At 31.6% G+C, this 17483-nt stretch overlaps 1 long non-coding RNA gene across 4 annotated transcripts in view; it reads left to right on the forward strand.

Annotated features, from left to right (window-relative positions):
* Window positions 1–345: 345 nt before the first annotated feature.
* Window positions 346–17483, forward strand: part of LOC143239191 (uncharacterized) — a 65645-nt gene continuing 48507 nt past the window's right edge. Inside the window, exons 1-2 of one of the 4 annotated variants that reach the window (XR_013021050.1) lie at window positions 347–452; window positions 3392–3514. This is a non-coding gene — a long non-coding RNA (uncharacterized LOC143239191). Of the gene's footprint in view, window positions 453–3276; window positions 3515–6112; window positions 6295–17483 lie in introns of those variants that run through there. The other 3 variants (XR_013021051.1, XR_013021049.1, XR_013021052.1) reach the window with 3 other exon arrangements.

Consider the following 17483-nt stretch of genomic DNA (forward strand, 5'->3'; position numbering starts at 1 on the left):
GTGAGAAGAAAGGAAGAAAAGAGTTACAAAAGGACAACCAGGCAGGAAGTTATGTTACAAAAGGACAACCAGGCAGGAAGTTATGTTACACAGACTCTAGAAGTCTAGCCATAAATATAGGTGTGTGTATATGTGTGTGTGGCAGTCGCTTATCATAATGACCGCAGTTCGTGATGTCACTACGGCCTCCTGGCTGGGCCAGAAGCCCGCCACTAATGAAAGGTTTGCATGGACGTTGGTTAGTAGCTTCAGGAAAAAAAAAAAAACACACAAACGCGAAAACAGTTAGAGATGAAGCTTCCCTGAGAAATATTGGTTCAGTTGTTTTGCTTGTTTGAGGCGTCCAACAACTATAAACTAAGTGATGAAGTTGTAAGAGAAATTTTGTTAATATGCAAACAGCCATCTTGATGAGATGACGTCATATTGAGAAGGAAGAGCTGGTATCATGGGTAAGTTAATATCAATCCACTTATATTTCTTACACTAACACTGATAAGCTAATAAAACATTATTTAGCTGTCTTCTCCTTACTAAACGTGATTAACGGGTGGAGACATAAGTCAGAGCAGAAGAAAAAAGTGTGGCTAAAGTATCCAATGTATGTAATGGTAGTAACTTTTAATATTTAGACTTACATTCAGTTTACATTCTAATAACTTTTAATATCGAGACTTACATTCAGTTTGCATTGTAGTAACTTTTAATATCGAGACTTACATTCAGTTTACATTGTAGTAACTTTTAATATCGAGACTTACATTCAGTTTACATTGTAGTAACTTTTAATATCGAGACTTACATTCAGTTTACATTCTAATAACTTTTAATATCGAGACTTACATTCAGTTTATATTCTAATAACTTTTAATATCGAGACTTACATTCAGTTTGCATTGTAGTAACTTTTAATATCAAGACTTACATTCAGTTTACATTCTAATAACTTTTAATATCGAGACTTACATTCAGTTTGCATTGTAGTAACTTTTAATATCGAGACTTAAATTCAGTTTACATTGTAGTAACTTTTAATATCGAGACTTACATTCAGTTTACATTGTAAAACTCGTTTTCTTAGTAGCTGTGTAGTTGTTATTGTTTTTCGAGATTATTACCAAATGTTATAAAGTTTACGGATATAAAAAAATATCTACTCGAAGTAAAACCAGCACGTGGATGACCATTTTTAATCACCATACTTTAAAACACCAATACCACGAAGTTAATGTTTCGAAACGAAGGTGGTTATTGCATGGTAGCATTTGAATAGTTCTATATCCATCAACAGAGTCTGATGGAAGTGAAGTTGCAACAGATTTCCAGCTGTAATATCTTACATGGTAAAGGAAGAAGCCATGAACAACAAAAAGAATAATTTTTATCACAAAGCTAAACTAACACGAACGTCACCATTGTATTTTTTGAACGATTTAAGACAAGGCTATCTCTACGGCAGTAAAAGCTTATTACTAAGACAGGACAATAATAGGTACATTAGGTATATTAAGTACTATGGTGTAATGTTTGTCTTAACTAAACGTACCAGGATGTAAAATTTGTCTTAACTAAACATACTATGGTGTAAAGTTTTTCTTAGCTAAACATACCAAGGTGTGTAGTTCGTCTTAACAAAACGTACCATGTTGTTTAGTTTGTCTTAACTAAACATACCATTGTGTAAACTTTGTCTTAACTAAACGTACCATAGTGAAGAGTTTGTTTTAACTAAACGTACCATAGTGTAGAGTTTGTCTTAACTAAACGTACCATAGTGAAGAGTTTGTCTTAACTAAACGTACCATAGTGAAGAGTTTGTCTTAACTAAACGTACCATAGTGTAAAGTTTGTCTTAGCTAAACGTACCATAGTGTAGAGTTTGTCTTAACTAAACGTACCATGGTGTCAAGTTTGTCTTAACTAAACGTACCATGGTGTCAAGTTTGTCTTAGCGAAACGTACCATGGTGTCAAGTTTGTCTTAGCGAAACGTACCATAGTGAAGAGTTTGTCTTAACTAAACGTACCATAGTGAAGAGTTTGTCTTAACTAAACGTACCATAATAAAGAGTTTGTCTTAACTAAACGTACCAGAGTGAAGAGTTTGTCTTAACTAAACGTACCATAGTGTAGAGTTTGTCTTAACTAAACGTACCAGAGTGAAGAGTTTGTCTTAACTAAACGTACCATAGTAAAGAGTTTGTCTTAACTAAACGTACCATAGTGTAGAGTTTGTCTTAACTAAACGTACCATGGTGTCAAGTTTGTCTTAGCGAAACGTACCATAGTGAAGAGTTTGTCTTAACTAAACGTACCATAGTGAAGAGTTTGTCTTAACTAAACGTACCATAGTGAAGAGTTTGTCTTAACTAAACGTACCATAGTAAAGAGTTTGTCTTAACTAAACGTAGCATAGTGTAGAGTTTGTCTTAACTAAACGTACCATAGTGAAGAGTTTGTCTTAATTAAACGTACCATGGTGTAGAGTTTGTTTTAACTAAACGTACCATAGTGAAGAGTTTGTTTTAACTAAACGTAGCATAGTGTAGAGTTTGTCTTAGCGAAACGTACCAAGATGTAATGTTTGTCTTAGTTACATGAGTGGTCCATAGTTTATCAACAAGACCTAGTTTACATGTGTGGTCCATAGTTTTCCAAAAAGTCCTAGTTTACAAGTGCGGTCCATAGTTTATCAAAAGGTCCTAGTTTACATATGTGGTCAATAGTTTATCAAAAAGTCCTAGCTTACATGTGTGGTCCATTGTTTATCAGGTGAACCTCATGTTATCCCCAGCGTGTCTAACAACATCCAGAGAACGTAACATGATCCTTCAAAACGGTATTAGGGAAAAAAAAAATATTTCAGAGAAACAATATTAATAAAACAACGCGAATTTTGAAAGTTCCATTGTACTAAGCAACTGATAATAAATGTAACAGTATTTTCCTTTATTAATAAAACAACGCGAATTTTGAAAGTTCTATTGTACTAAGCAACTGATAATAAATGTAACAGTATTTTCCTTTATTAATAAAACAACGCGAATTTTGAAAGTTCCATTGTACTAAGCAACTGATAATAAATGTAACAGTATTTTTCTTAACGTATGTTACTAATATCAAACATTCCTAAATGCTACACGTGTTGTTTCTGTTCTATAAAATAGATGGCTTTACCTAATTTCCAAATCCACTTATGTAGCTAGGACTAGTTACTTACACATTTTTATACAGGAAATACAATGATAGCACTGTATTATCGTTTTGTTCTATAAACTGTAGTAAAGCAGTCACATGTATAAATGTATATATATCACGTAGCAAGATTAGTTCTTTCCGAATATAGAACTATTTGGCTTCACTAAAAACTAACTAATTTTCTCACTTTCTAGTAGAATATCGATTTTGTCTTGCACCAAGTTTCGTGAAGTACATTGATTACAAGTTTCCCGTTAAAATCTGTTAATATGTCCGCCATACGGCTTTTCCGTGGAGCTAAGCCTAGCAACGAACGGGTAAGCATACAGAGTACAATATTCTACATTCGTGGTTTACATGTAAGCGAATTAGACCGGTTTTATGTGTTTATATTAAAAATTGTAAAATGAGTAATATAGGTTTTACAATTCAGATGAATGTTAGGTATTTTTGTGTTGTGAAAAACTGCTCAATATAAATATATGACCTCGAAATAACATTTAGTAATAGCTTTCACAACACAGTAAGTCGATACAATACACTGAACATTATAACATATTATGTCTTCCAAACAGACTAAACAACACAACACATTATGTTGACACAACAGACTGATCGTTACAACATATTAAGTCCACAAATTGAATAACACAACACATTACGTCCACATACCGAACATTACATTAATGTTTTCACACTATGACAAAGTTCACACATTGTTTATATTTTAATGTTTTTCACACTATGACAAAGTTCACGCATTGTTTATGTTTTACTGTTTTTCACACTGTCACAAAGTTCACAGTGTTTATATTTTACTTTTTACACAATCACAAAGTTCACATATTGTTTACATTTTACTTTTTTCACACTATGACAAACTCCACACATTGTTTACATTTACTTTTCACACTGTGACAAAGTTCGCACATTGTTTATATTTCACTGTTTTTCACACTATCACAAAGTTCACACGTTGTTTATATTTTGCTTTCTCATACATTGTTTATATTTTACTGTTTTTCATACAATCACAATGTTCACACATTGTTTACATTTTACTTTTTTGACACTATCACAAACTTCACACACTGTTTATTGCTGTAAAAAGTTAATTTTTATTTTATGTTAATCCAGTCTTTGCATCTTTTGCTCACGTGTTAATTTAAAACATTAACTACTTTACGCAGGCCCGGCATGGCCAGGTGGGTTAAGTGCTCGACTCATAATCCGACGGTCGCGGCTTTGAATCCCGGTCACACCAAACATGCTCGCCATTTCAGTCGTAGGGTCGTTATAATGAGCTGGCGGTGGGTGGTGATGACTAGCTGACTTCGTTCTAGTCTTACATTAGTAACAGATAGAGCAAACAGCCTTCTAGTCTTACACTGCTAAATTAGTGATAGAGCAAACAGCCGTCTAGTCTTACACTGCTAAATTAGTAACAGATAGAGCAAACAGCCTTCTAGTCTTACACTGCTAAATTAGTGATAGAGCAAACAGCCTTCTAGTCTTACACTGCTAAATTAATGATAGAGCAAACAGCCTTCTAGTCTTATACTGCTAAATTAGTAACAGATAGAGCAAACAGCCTTCTAGTCTTACACTGCTAAATTAGTAACAGATAGAGCAAACAGCCTTCTAGTCTTATACTGCTAAATTAGTAACAGATTGAGCAAACAGCCTCCTAGTCTTACACTGCTAAATCAGTAACAGATAGAGCAAACAGCCTTCTAGTCTTACACTGCTAAATTAGTGATAGAGCAAACAGCCTTCTAGTCTTACACTGCTAAATTAGTAACAGATAGAGCAAACAGCCTTCTAGTCTTATACTGCTAAATTAGTAACAGATAGAGCAAACAGCCTTCTAGTCTTACACTGCTAAATTAGTAACAGATAGAGCAAACAGCCTTCTAGTCTTACACTGCTAAATTAGTAACAGATAGAGCAAACAGCCTTCTAGTCTTACACTGCTGAATTAGTAACAGTTAGACCAAACAGCCTTCGAGTAGCTTTGCGCGAAATTCAAAACAAACTATTTAAGTACAGTTGTTGAGAGTATATATCACTGGAACGAATTTTTAATAGCGTTCCTTTACACATAAAGTAAGCCTTCTTTATAGTTCTTATTTCTAGATATATATCAAATAAAATAAGTTGTATAATTGTCAAACAAACAAAACCCAGTGTAGGTTTCACGTGCTATTTGAATCTATACAGATTCCTAACATTTGCGACTGTTGTGTAATCTACTTTAGAAGTATTTAAAAATAAACGTTTAAAACACGACAACCATTTAACAAGATATACAAAATGGAGTAGAGGCAACTCGGAAGAGAAAGCTGGAACATCTTTGATTTGTGAGTTTGTAATTTATTTTCCTTATTCTACAACAACTGATTCTTTTAGTTAAAACGTAAACTTAGTTCTAAAGCTTCGTAGTTTAAAACTTATTATGATACGTTATTGAAAATACGGAAGTGTGTTGATAAGACGATATATTAAGTGGCAATTTTGAAATTTATGATTTTATGATGGTTATTATTTTACAACATTTGTCACAGAACAATAACAACTACTTTAGGATTATGTTTTGAAATTTGAATTAATAGGTTACTCTGTTCGATTGTTTTCTGTTGGTTACTTACATAAAAAATAATACATTTTCCAAGTACCTCTGAAGAATATCATTTTATAACGTATCCCAGATAAAAGTTACGATAAGCCACAATAAACACATCTTTCATGTGGGTTTTTCTCGAAAACAAATTTTCATAACTTGAAGTTGTTAATAATATTTACTTACTCGAAAAACTTTCGAAAACTAAATTACAAGTTACACCGTTAGGTGGAGGATTTCATGTTTTGTTAACAACCTTCTATTCAATCAAATCGTAATCTTTTCAGGTCAGTTTTTATCTCAATTACAAGACTCTCTTCTTTGAAATATAAATTACTGTTTTCTGAAATGCATAGTTAGCCTATTTAAGGTTTCAAACATTTATTGAGATGTATATAGCTGATGAACAAACCTACGATAACGAAAACTGGTTCGAGCCTCGGACTTCTCTTTATTGTTCCTATCTCTGACACAGAGGTAAGGTTCAGAGCTTATAATTCTAAATCTGGGTCTGACGTTAACCACAGAGTGTCATAGTTCAACTTTTTGCTTAATAACAAACGTTTATTTATCTCAGTATCGATAAGTTCGTGTTCAGGAAATAACTATTACTTCATTATCACTGCAAAAGTTTTATACTAATAACACTTGGTAAGGATAATTGAAAGGTTTTGAATAGTAAGCTGTGAGTTATGCAATGGTAAATCTAACAAATCAAAATGGACATTAGGTTTCAAGCTCAAAAAGAGAACGATAGTTAAAAACACCTTTCTACAGTACTTCCATGTATGTGACGTTATAATAATATTCAGTAATCCTCTGTAACGTTACAATCCTATTCATAGAGTTATTATGTTACATAATAAATTATCCCATTCTTCACGAACAAATATTTTTTTTCTAAAAAGCTAGAAATATTATAAACGAAAAACCACGCATGACTAGAATATTATATCACGTTATTTATATATTCTAAAATATTATATTAGTTTGCTTTGTTTTGAATTTCACGCAAAGCTACTCGAGGGCTATCTGCACTAGCCGTCCCTAATTTAGCAGTGTAAGACTAGAGGGAAGGCAGCTAGTCAGTACCACTCACGGTCAGATCATGGGCTTAACTTTTACCGACGAATAGTAGGACTGAACGTCACAATATATCGCCTCCACGGCTGAAAAGGCGAGCATATTTTATGTGACGGGGATTCGAACCCACGACCCTCGGATAACGAGTAAGTCAGTGCCTTAACCATCTGGCCTTGCCGGCACCGAATACAGTTGGAATATGAAACAACGAAAACAACAACAACAAAAAGGAAATAAAACGGATTTGTTTTATCAAAAGTAAAAACGGACAGAGTATAACAATGATTATGTGACTATAATACATCTAGAGAAGTCGTGTTTATAAACGTATTATAGATATAGAAACAAGAAAATCGCGTGTTTACAAAAAGGTAAACACTACTAACATAACTTATTATATAAAAACGTTGTTGCTTAGATTCAAAAAAACTTTTCTGTCCAATGTTTTGATTTTATGTTTAAAATTTAACGATGTAACATTACTCTCATAACACTAGGATCCAGCTGGTATAATTCTGTGTTTGAATGTTGTTGAACACTTTTGTTTTTATAACACTAAGATCTAGCTGGTATAATTCTGTGTTTGAATGTTGTTGAACAGTTTTGTTTTTTTATAACACTAAGATCTAGCTGGTATAATTCTGTGTTTGAATGTTGTTGAACAGTTTTGTTTTTTTATAACACTAGGATCTAGCTATATAATTCTGTGTTTGAACGTTGTTAAACAGTATTGTTTTTTTAAAACACTAGGATCCAGCTGGTATAGTTCTGAGTTTGAATGTTGTTGAACATTTTTTTTATAACACTAGGATCTAGCTGGTATTTTTTTTTTTGAATGTTGTTGAACAGTTTTGTTTTTATAACACAAGGATATAGCTGTTATAGTTCTGTGTTTGAATGTTGTTGAACAGTTTTGTTTTTTTATAACACTAGGATTTAGCTGGTATAATTCTATGTTTGAATGCTGTTGAACAGTTTTGTTTTTTTATAACACTAGGATCTTGCTGTTATAGTTCTGTGTTAGAATGTTGTTGAACAGTTTTGTTTTTTTATAACACTAGGATCTAGCTGGTATAATTCTGTGTTTGAATTTTGTTGAACAGTTTTGTTTTTTTATAACACTAGGATCTAGCTAGTATAATTCTGTGTTTGAATGTTGTTGAACAGTTTTGTTGTTTAAATAACACTAGGATCTAGCTGTTACAGTTCTGTGTTTGAATGTTGTTGAACAGTTTTGTTTTTTTATAACACTAGGATCTAGCTGGTGTAATTCTATGTTTGAATGTTGTTTAACAGTTTTGTTGTTTAAATAACACTAGGATCTAGCTGGTATAATACTGTGTGTGAATGTTGTTGAACAGTTTTGTTTATTTATAACACTAGGATCTAGTTGGTATAATTCTCTGTTTGAATGATGTTGAACAGTTTTGTTTTTTTATAACACTAGGATCTAGGTGGTATAATTCTGTGTTTGAATGTTGTTGAACGGTTTTGTTTTTTTAATTCTGTGTTTGATAACACTAGGATCTAGCTGGTATAATTCTGTGTTTGAATGTTGTTGAACAGTTTTGTTGTTTTAATAACACTAGTATCTATCTGGTATAATTCTGTGTTTGAATGTTGTTGAACAGTTTGTTTTTTTTTATAACACTAGGATCTAGCTGGTATAATTCTGTGTTTGAATGTTGTTGAACAGTTTTGTTGTTTTAATAACACTAGGATCTAGCTGGTATAATTCTGTGTTTGAATGTTGTTGAACAGTTTTGTTTTTTTATAACACTAAGATCTAGCTGGTATAGTTCTGTGTTTGAATGTTGTTGAACAGTTTTGTTTTTTTTAAACCTAGTTAGTGCTACGTTTTTAAGTTCTCTTATCTTTTTAATCTTGTTTTAGATTAAAGTTTTTAAGTAATACCGACATTGTGAGGTCCCTTAAATAAATGTAAACTTACTGATCGCTGACATAAGTTTTTACATATTTTTTTCGCAATATTTCTTCAGTTTGAGTTTGTTAGCAATGTAATCAGCGAGCGAATACATAAATTAGCCATATATATATATAAATTACATATTTACATAACCATATGTTACATCTCTAGTTTTATCTGAAGTATATATGTATATATACAATATTTTATGCTTTAAAATATATTATACAATATTTGTTTAAAGCTTACACGTTCATAGAATCCTGCATGTTATGTTTTCAATTGGCAACTCAAAGAACGGCGGGTTTATAATTATTTCTAAGGAAGTATTTATAGTAAATACTGAAGTATAGAGTTCACTGTGAAAAATATAATCTTTATGAAGCAAAAGTAACTGTTAACTTTCGTTAAATATACGATTTCCTTAGTATTTATAACTATAAAACCTTTCTATTATAAACACATAAAGTAAGACATTTGATGACACTTTAGTTTGTTATTCATTCAGTTAGTTTAGTCTTAACAAGTAATTAAAACCTATGAATATGTAAGGCTTTAGTTTATTATTCATTCAGTTAGTTTAGTCTTAACATGTAATTAAATCCTATGAATATGTACCGCTTTAGTTTATTATTCATTCAGTTAGCTTAGTCTTAACACGTAATTAAAACCTATGAATATGTACCGCTTTAGTTTATTATTCATTCAGTTAGTTAAGACTTAACACGTAATTAAAACATATCAATTTGCACAATTTTCACAGTTTCCTTACCACTGATACCCTTCGTCTGTAAATGTATTAAAGATATACTGAACCATATTTAAATATAGATTGTTCAGGCAGAGTATTCATGATGAAACTTTGTAGAATGGACGGCAAATGCCTGTTGAGGAAACACAAGTGCAGAGGACGAAAGGCAGAAGACTTTCGAAACGTCGTCCTCTACGCTTGTCTCTCCACAACAGGAAGTTGCCGTCTATTCTACAAATTTTCATCAGGTATATCACATTGTCACATCTAACATGTTTTATTACTTGTATAATAAGACATGAAGAATGGTATATCACACTGACACATCTAACATGGTTTAGACTGTCAAAATAATCTCTTTGCCTCTTTACAGTCATTGTTATGTTATTTTATAGACACTGTAGTGTGACTTTATGTACATTGTTATGTCACTTTATAGACACTGTTGTGTTACTTTATAGACATTGCGATGTTAATTTATAGACATTGTTGTGCTACTTTATATACATTGTTGTGTAACTTTATAGACATTGTTATGTTACTTATAGACATTGTTATGTTACTTTATAGACATTGCTATGTTACTTTATAGACATTGCTATGTTAATTTATAGACATTGTTGTGTTACTTTATAGACATTGCTGTGTTACTTTATATACATTGTAGTGTGACTTTATAAGTATTGTTGTGTTACTTTATAGACATTATGTTACTTTATATACATTGTGGTGTTGTATTATAGACATTGTTATGTTACTTTATAGACATTGCTATGTTACTTTATAGACATTGCTATGTTAATTTATAGACATTGTTATGTTACTTTATAGACATTGCTGTGTTACTTTATATACATTGTAGTGTGACTTTATAAATATTGTTGTGTTACTTTATAGACATTATGTTACTTTATATACATTGTGGTGTTGTGTTATAGACACTGTTGTGTTGCTTTATAGACATTGTTGTGTTACTTTATGGACATTGTGGTTTGACTTTATGTACATTGTTATGTTACTTTATAGACACTGTTATGTTATTTTATATATATTGTGTTGTGACTCTATAGACATTGTTATTTTACTTTGTAGACATTGTTGTGTTACTTTATAAACACTGTTGTGTTATTTTTGATTATCTTGACGTGTTTAGGGTAAATCTGTTGCTTTCTTTCTTTTATGAAAGTATTATATTATACAAAGTATGGTCACCCTTATCCGTTATATTGTAATATTTGTCAATCATATCATAGGACTCCCGATGTAACAGCGGTACGTTTAGTGACTCAGAACTCTAAAATCAGGTGTTCGATTCCTTCCATTGACATACTAGCTAGATAATAACTTAGAATAAATTGGTCAGTCCTCTAGTTTCTTATGTTAGAATGACTAATGCGATAGTTGTTATTAATAACATAAACATGGCAATTGGTAAAAACAGCCTTTCGAATATTCTTCTGATTAATGTGATAATGTCTCTGATAATTTAGTAACTTCCTACCTATTACTGTAATAATGGCTGTGATAATCCGATAATGTCCTTCTGATTACCGTAGGAAAAATCTTTGAGAATCTGATAACGTCCTTCCGATTAATGTAGAAACATCTTTGAGAATCTGATAACGTCCTTCTGATTAATATAATAACATCTGTCATAATCTGATAACATCCTTCTAATTAATGTAAAAACATAATATTGTAACGTGCTGGTAAAGTTTTAACATTAACATTCTCATTCTGAAAGGGTATAAATAATAAGAATATAACGTAATGTATATCTTTTTATTGTTTTAACATTAACATTCTCATTCTGAAAGGGTATAAATAATAAGAATATAACGTAATGTATATCTTTTTATTGTTTTAACATTAACATTCTCACACGAACTTATGGTTCTCTTTATGGTAATTAAAGCAGCCGTTAATTACCAAGTTGGTAATATATATATTGAAGTGAGTAGTAGTTACACTTATGTGTGTTATTTTTCAAACAAAACTATCCTTGGTTTACATAACATACCCTCTGGATTCTTCGGATTCTCAGTATTCCAGACAACTAAAGGAGCAGCATAGTTTACTGGATATAACTAAAGGATATATTTACTGTTTACTAGATATATCTAAAGGATATATTTACTGTTTACTAGATATATCTAAAGGATATATTTACTGTTTACTAGATATATCTAAAGGATGTATTTACTATTTACTAGATATAACTAAAGGATATATTTACTGTTTACTAGATATATCTAAAGGGTATATTTACAGTTTACTGGATATATCCAAAGGGTATATTTACAGTTTGCTGAACATGTCTAAATGATATATTTACAACATACTGGATATGTATAAAGGATACATCTACTGTTTATTAGATATATCTAAATCACGTATTTATAGAAAGTAGTAAAACATGGTTTAATATTAAATAAGGTTCATATATAAATATGAATATTACTGTCTGTTGAACGTCCATGTAAATACTTCGTAGGGTGTGGATGAATCTTCATCAAACTTTGTATGAAGGTTCATTAGGTCAATGGGGGGAGTATCTACAAAATTTCAGTTTTGCGTTTTCGTGTGTTTTGTGTTGTTTTTGGCACGAATACTTGTTGGGTTCATGCGGAGATACATGAATATTTGCATTACCACATTTTGTGTTTTGCTGTTTTACTGGTTTTTTTTTGCGCTTTCTACAATTAGTTATAAGAGAAGCAACACTTCATTCCCTAAGATAACCTTTCATTAATCAAGAAGATGCATAACCCCCGTCCAGGGTAAAGGTTCTCCAGGTTGTTTCAAATATTTCAAGTTTCTCAATAACTCCATACAGCCGTTTTAGTTCTCACTTCAGTTTTCAGTTTCTCCAGTGAGGAGACTTAGGCTTACCAGTAAAATGTGGCAACATGGGATAGATAATTATGTCAATATTTGAGTGACTATTTAGTACAGGAGATGGTTAACTTATGTAATTGATACTAACAATTCTGTTAGTTATTCTGTGTCTGAGCCATTCTGCTGAGAGAATATGTCTCTAAGATTCGACAATTTATTTAATAGCATTAAATATACATAGAACTGTCCTTTGGACAGTCTATGTGATTGTGGTATACCAAAGGTTATTAATCTTACCTGAACCGTCCTTTGGACAGTCTACGTGATTCTGGTATACCAAAAATTATTAATCTTACCTGAACCGTCCTTTGGACAGTCTACGTGATTCTGGTATACCAAAGGTTATTAATCTTACCTGAACCGTCCTTTGGACAGTCTACGTGATTGTGGTATACCAAAGGTTATTAATCTTACTTGAACCGTCCTTTGGACAGTATATGTGATTCTGGTATACCAAAGGTTATTAATCTTACCTGAACCGTCCTTTGGACAGTCTATGTGATTCTGGTATACCAAAGGTTATTAATCTTATCTGAACCGTCCTTTGGACAGTCTATGTGATTGTGGTATACCAAAGGTTATTAATCTTACCTGAACCGTCCTTTGGACAGTCTATGTGATTGTGGTATACCAAAGGTTATTAATCTTACCTGAACCGTCCTTTGGTCAGTTTATGTGATTCTGGTATACCAAAGGTTATTAATCTTACCTGAACCGCCTTTTGGACAGTCTATGTCATTGTGGTATACCAAAGGTTATTAATCTTACCTGAACCGTCCTTTGGACAGTCTATGTGATTGTGGTATACCAAAGGTTATTAATCTTACCTGAACCGTCCTTTGGTCAGTTTATGTGATTCTGGTATACCAAAGGTTATTAATCTTACCTGAACCGTTCTTTGGAATATATTAATTGGCCAAGTGATATAATTTGGATAATGGAGGCATACTAAAGGTCATTCATCTATACTAATCAAATTTTCCGGTGGTAAGAGTATTCCTCTGGACTTCGGTCTATACTGTTTAACTTTCCTTTTGGCTTATAATTACATTACCAGTGCTGCACATCTTGAGAGAAAACATTGTTTTCTGAAGCTATTACAAACAGTTATTCATACACCCAGATGGTGTAATATGATCTATGTTTACTTGTTTATATAAGTGGAATCACATTTCTCAACGTAACAAGTTTTCTTTTTCGAACAGTATATTACTGTGTCCAACATGCTTTATCTACTACGTTTATTCACTACATAAATAAAGCAAACGAACTATTTTTCTTTTTTTCTGAATTATTCAAAGCTTACTCCTGCCCAGGTTTTCGTGAACAGCCGAACTTTGTTTCATTACCTCGGCTGAAGACTTCAGCGATCAATCTTCGTATATCCGGGACGTTAATGGCACGTGTTTGTCACGTGCACATCTGTACAACTCACTTCATTAACTCATTAGACTAAACGTACAGGCTCGTTAGACTTTGCACAACTTTAAGTACAGTTACTACATTTGGTATCAACTGCCGCAAATTCTCTTTATAACTTACAAGTTGTGTTGTAATAACACTTTACACTTCGTTACGACAAACACATTTGCGTTTAAAGAGCAGAACAAGTTTCTATGTATATCACTGTAAGAATTTTGACACCTGAGTTTAATATAAACAATTATCTCTCATTTGATGTAAGTTCGATTTCATGTATACTAATGTATACTAGTAGTAAAACATGTTTGATGTCACAGAGTGATAAACAATTCTTTTAGTTTCATTATACTAGTAATAAAACGTGTTGCATGTGACAGTGTGATATACCATTATTGAAGTTTTATTATGATAGTAATAAAACATGTTGGATGTGACACTATGATATACCATTCTTCAGGTTTTATTATACTAGTTATAAAACATGTTTGATGTGACAGTGTGATATACCATTTTTCAGTTTTTATTATACTAGTTATAAAATATGTTTGATGTGACAGTGTGGTATACCATTCTTCAACGTTTATTATACTGGTAATAAAACATGTGGATGTAACAGTGTAATATGCCATTATTCAGGTTTTATTATACTAGTAATTAGACATGTTGGATGTGACAATGTGATATACCATTGGGTTTATTATACTAGTAATAAAACATGTTGGATGTGACAGTGTGATATGCCATTATTCAGGTTTTATTATACTAGTAATAAAACATGTTGGATGTGACAATGTGATATACCATTGGGTTTATTATACTAGTAATAAAACATGTTGGATGTGACACTATGATATACCATTCATCAGGTTTTATTATACTAGTAATAAAACATGTGGATGTAACAGTGTGATATGCTATTATTCAAGATTTATTATACTAGTAATAAAACATGTTGGATATGACACTATGATATACCATTCATCAGGTTTTATTACACTTGTAATAAAACATGTTGGATGTGACAATGTGATATACCATTGGGTTTATTATACTAGTAATAAAACGTGCTGGATGTGACAGTGTGATGTACCATTCTTCAGTTTTTATTATACCACTTATAAAACATGTTGCATGTGATCGTTTGATATACCATTTTTCAGGGTTTATTATATCAGTAATAAAAGATGTTGAATGTCACAATCTGATATACCATATAGACTTCACTACATAATACATGGTTTATGGTAACATATCGATATTTTGCTGTATTATTGACTTCGTGGTATATGTATGTACGGTAGCACATGAAGACGCCAAGTACATTTCTGAAACCCGATCAGTATATAAAAATAAAACGTTTATTTTTAATATTTATAATAATAAACCGTTTCAATTCCAATGAGTACTCTACAATCAAAGGCTAACAGGTAAAGGAGGTTTTAGTGAAATTGTTTTATACATCTCCAGTTGGTACAGCTGTAAGTCTACGGATTTACAATGGTTTGATTCCCCTTGACAGAACCACCATATCGCCTCATGTGACTTTGCTCTGAGAAAACACACACACATTTTAGCTCTAAGAGATGGATGAGGTCTGATGAGGGTTGTACAAACCTTGGTTTTTGAGTCCTAAATGACTGGTTTCTATGCTTGACGTCCTAAATGACTGGTTTCTATGGTTGACGTCCGAAATGACTGGTTCTATGGTTGACGTCCGAAATGACTGGTTCTATGGTTGACGTCCTGTTGCTATAAGAATGAGATTAACGAAACTAAATTAACTCGTTTTATTTATAAACAATATCTATTTATAAACAATATCTATTTATAAACAATATCTATTTATAAACAATATATATTTATAAACAATATCTATTTATAAACAATATATATTTATAAACAATATCTATTTATAAACAATATATATTTATAAGCAATATATATTTATAAACAATATCTATTTATAAACAATATCTATTTATAAACAATATCTATTTATAAACAATATTTATTTTATATGTCAATTTTTCTTCTAAATTCACAAAGTTATATCATATGTTTAAGACCCATATAGATTCATATCAACACTTCCATATCAACATTACATATAATGTTAATGGTGTTCACGTTGAAGCCACACTTTTGATGATGAAAGAAACAAACCGGTCTCAAACTGTTGGTGAGTCCTTTGTTTGTACTGTAAATCAAAGAAATGACTGGTTTCTATGCTTGACGTCCTAAATGACTCGTTTCTATGCTTGACATCCTGTTGCTTTTAGAATGAGATTAACGAAACTAAATTAACTCGTTTTATTTATAAACAATATCTATTTATAAACAATATCTATTTATAAACAATATCTATTCATAAACAATATTTATTGAAAAACAATATCTATTTATAAACAATATATATTTGTAAACAATATCTATTTATAAACAATATTTATTTATAAACAATATCTATTTATAAACAATATTTATTTATATTTATTCTACTTAAACTAAGATATAACACAATGAATCTTTGTGTTTCGTTTAATAAAATCATATTTTACAAATAAGAGTAACCTACAGGGAAAGAGAAATATAACAGGTGTTGTGTAGGGTGTTACACCTTAATTAAGGGTGTTAAACCTTAATTATAGGAATCAATTAGTTGTTTTCATGATTCTTAGATAAGAAAAACCTTTTGAATTTTTTAATTTGTCTCAAGAACCAGAGTGCTTTTACAATTTCAACATTAAATTCTGCCTATGTTTGTTTGTCCTCCTCTGGTACAGCGGCAAGTCTTTAAAACGCTAAAACCAGGGGATTCGATCCCCTTGTTGGACTTAGCAGATACCCCAATGTAGCTTTGGTATATGAAAACACACACACGTCTATGTTTGAATGAATGTTAGCTTCATCTGAGCAATATGTGCACATTGAAGGAAACTAAAAATCAACCCGGATCAGTTACAAGATTTTAAATATTGGTCGTAATAAAACATAAGGTTTTTCACTCCTATCCAGCCGTCCGGGAAATTATAGACTCGAATATTTATTAATTTACATTGTTAATCTCAACAGCAAAATAATATATTTTAAAAACAGAGAAAATGAAAGCAGAGAGTTTTAACAAGTTTCTATATACTTGACTTGTCCCAGATACGTGAAAATCAAGAGAGGTCGCTGCGAAGTGATGTGGCAGTTGGTCACGGACTGGTACACAGAACGATCAATCCACCAATATATTTTAGTTTACCGGTTTAAAGATAACAAAGACTAGCAATCACCAATGAATTGTATCATTCTTTCACCACAGCTTCCATGACGTGTATCAAATAAATACATGTATAAAATACTGGAAAACTATTCAGAAATTCTATAAAACTCTAAAAATTTATCCACAATATTTCTTTTAAAACCAAATTATTTTAGCTGAAATAAAGTAGCATTGTTTTTCAATTTCGCGCAAAGCTACTCGAGGGCTATCTGCGCTAGCCGTCCCTAATTTAGCATTGTAAGACTAGAGGGAAGGTACCTAGTCATCACCACCCACCGCCAACTCTTGGGCTACTCTTTTACCAACGCATAGTGAGA

The sequence above is a fragment of the Tachypleus tridentatus genome, chromosome 13, assembly GCF_004210375.1.
Source record: "Tachypleus tridentatus isolate NWPU-2018 chromosome 13, ASM421037v1, whole genome shotgun sequence".
NCBI classification, from domain to species: Eukaryota; Metazoa; Arthropoda; class Merostomata; order Xiphosura; family Limulidae; genus Tachypleus; species Tachypleus tridentatus.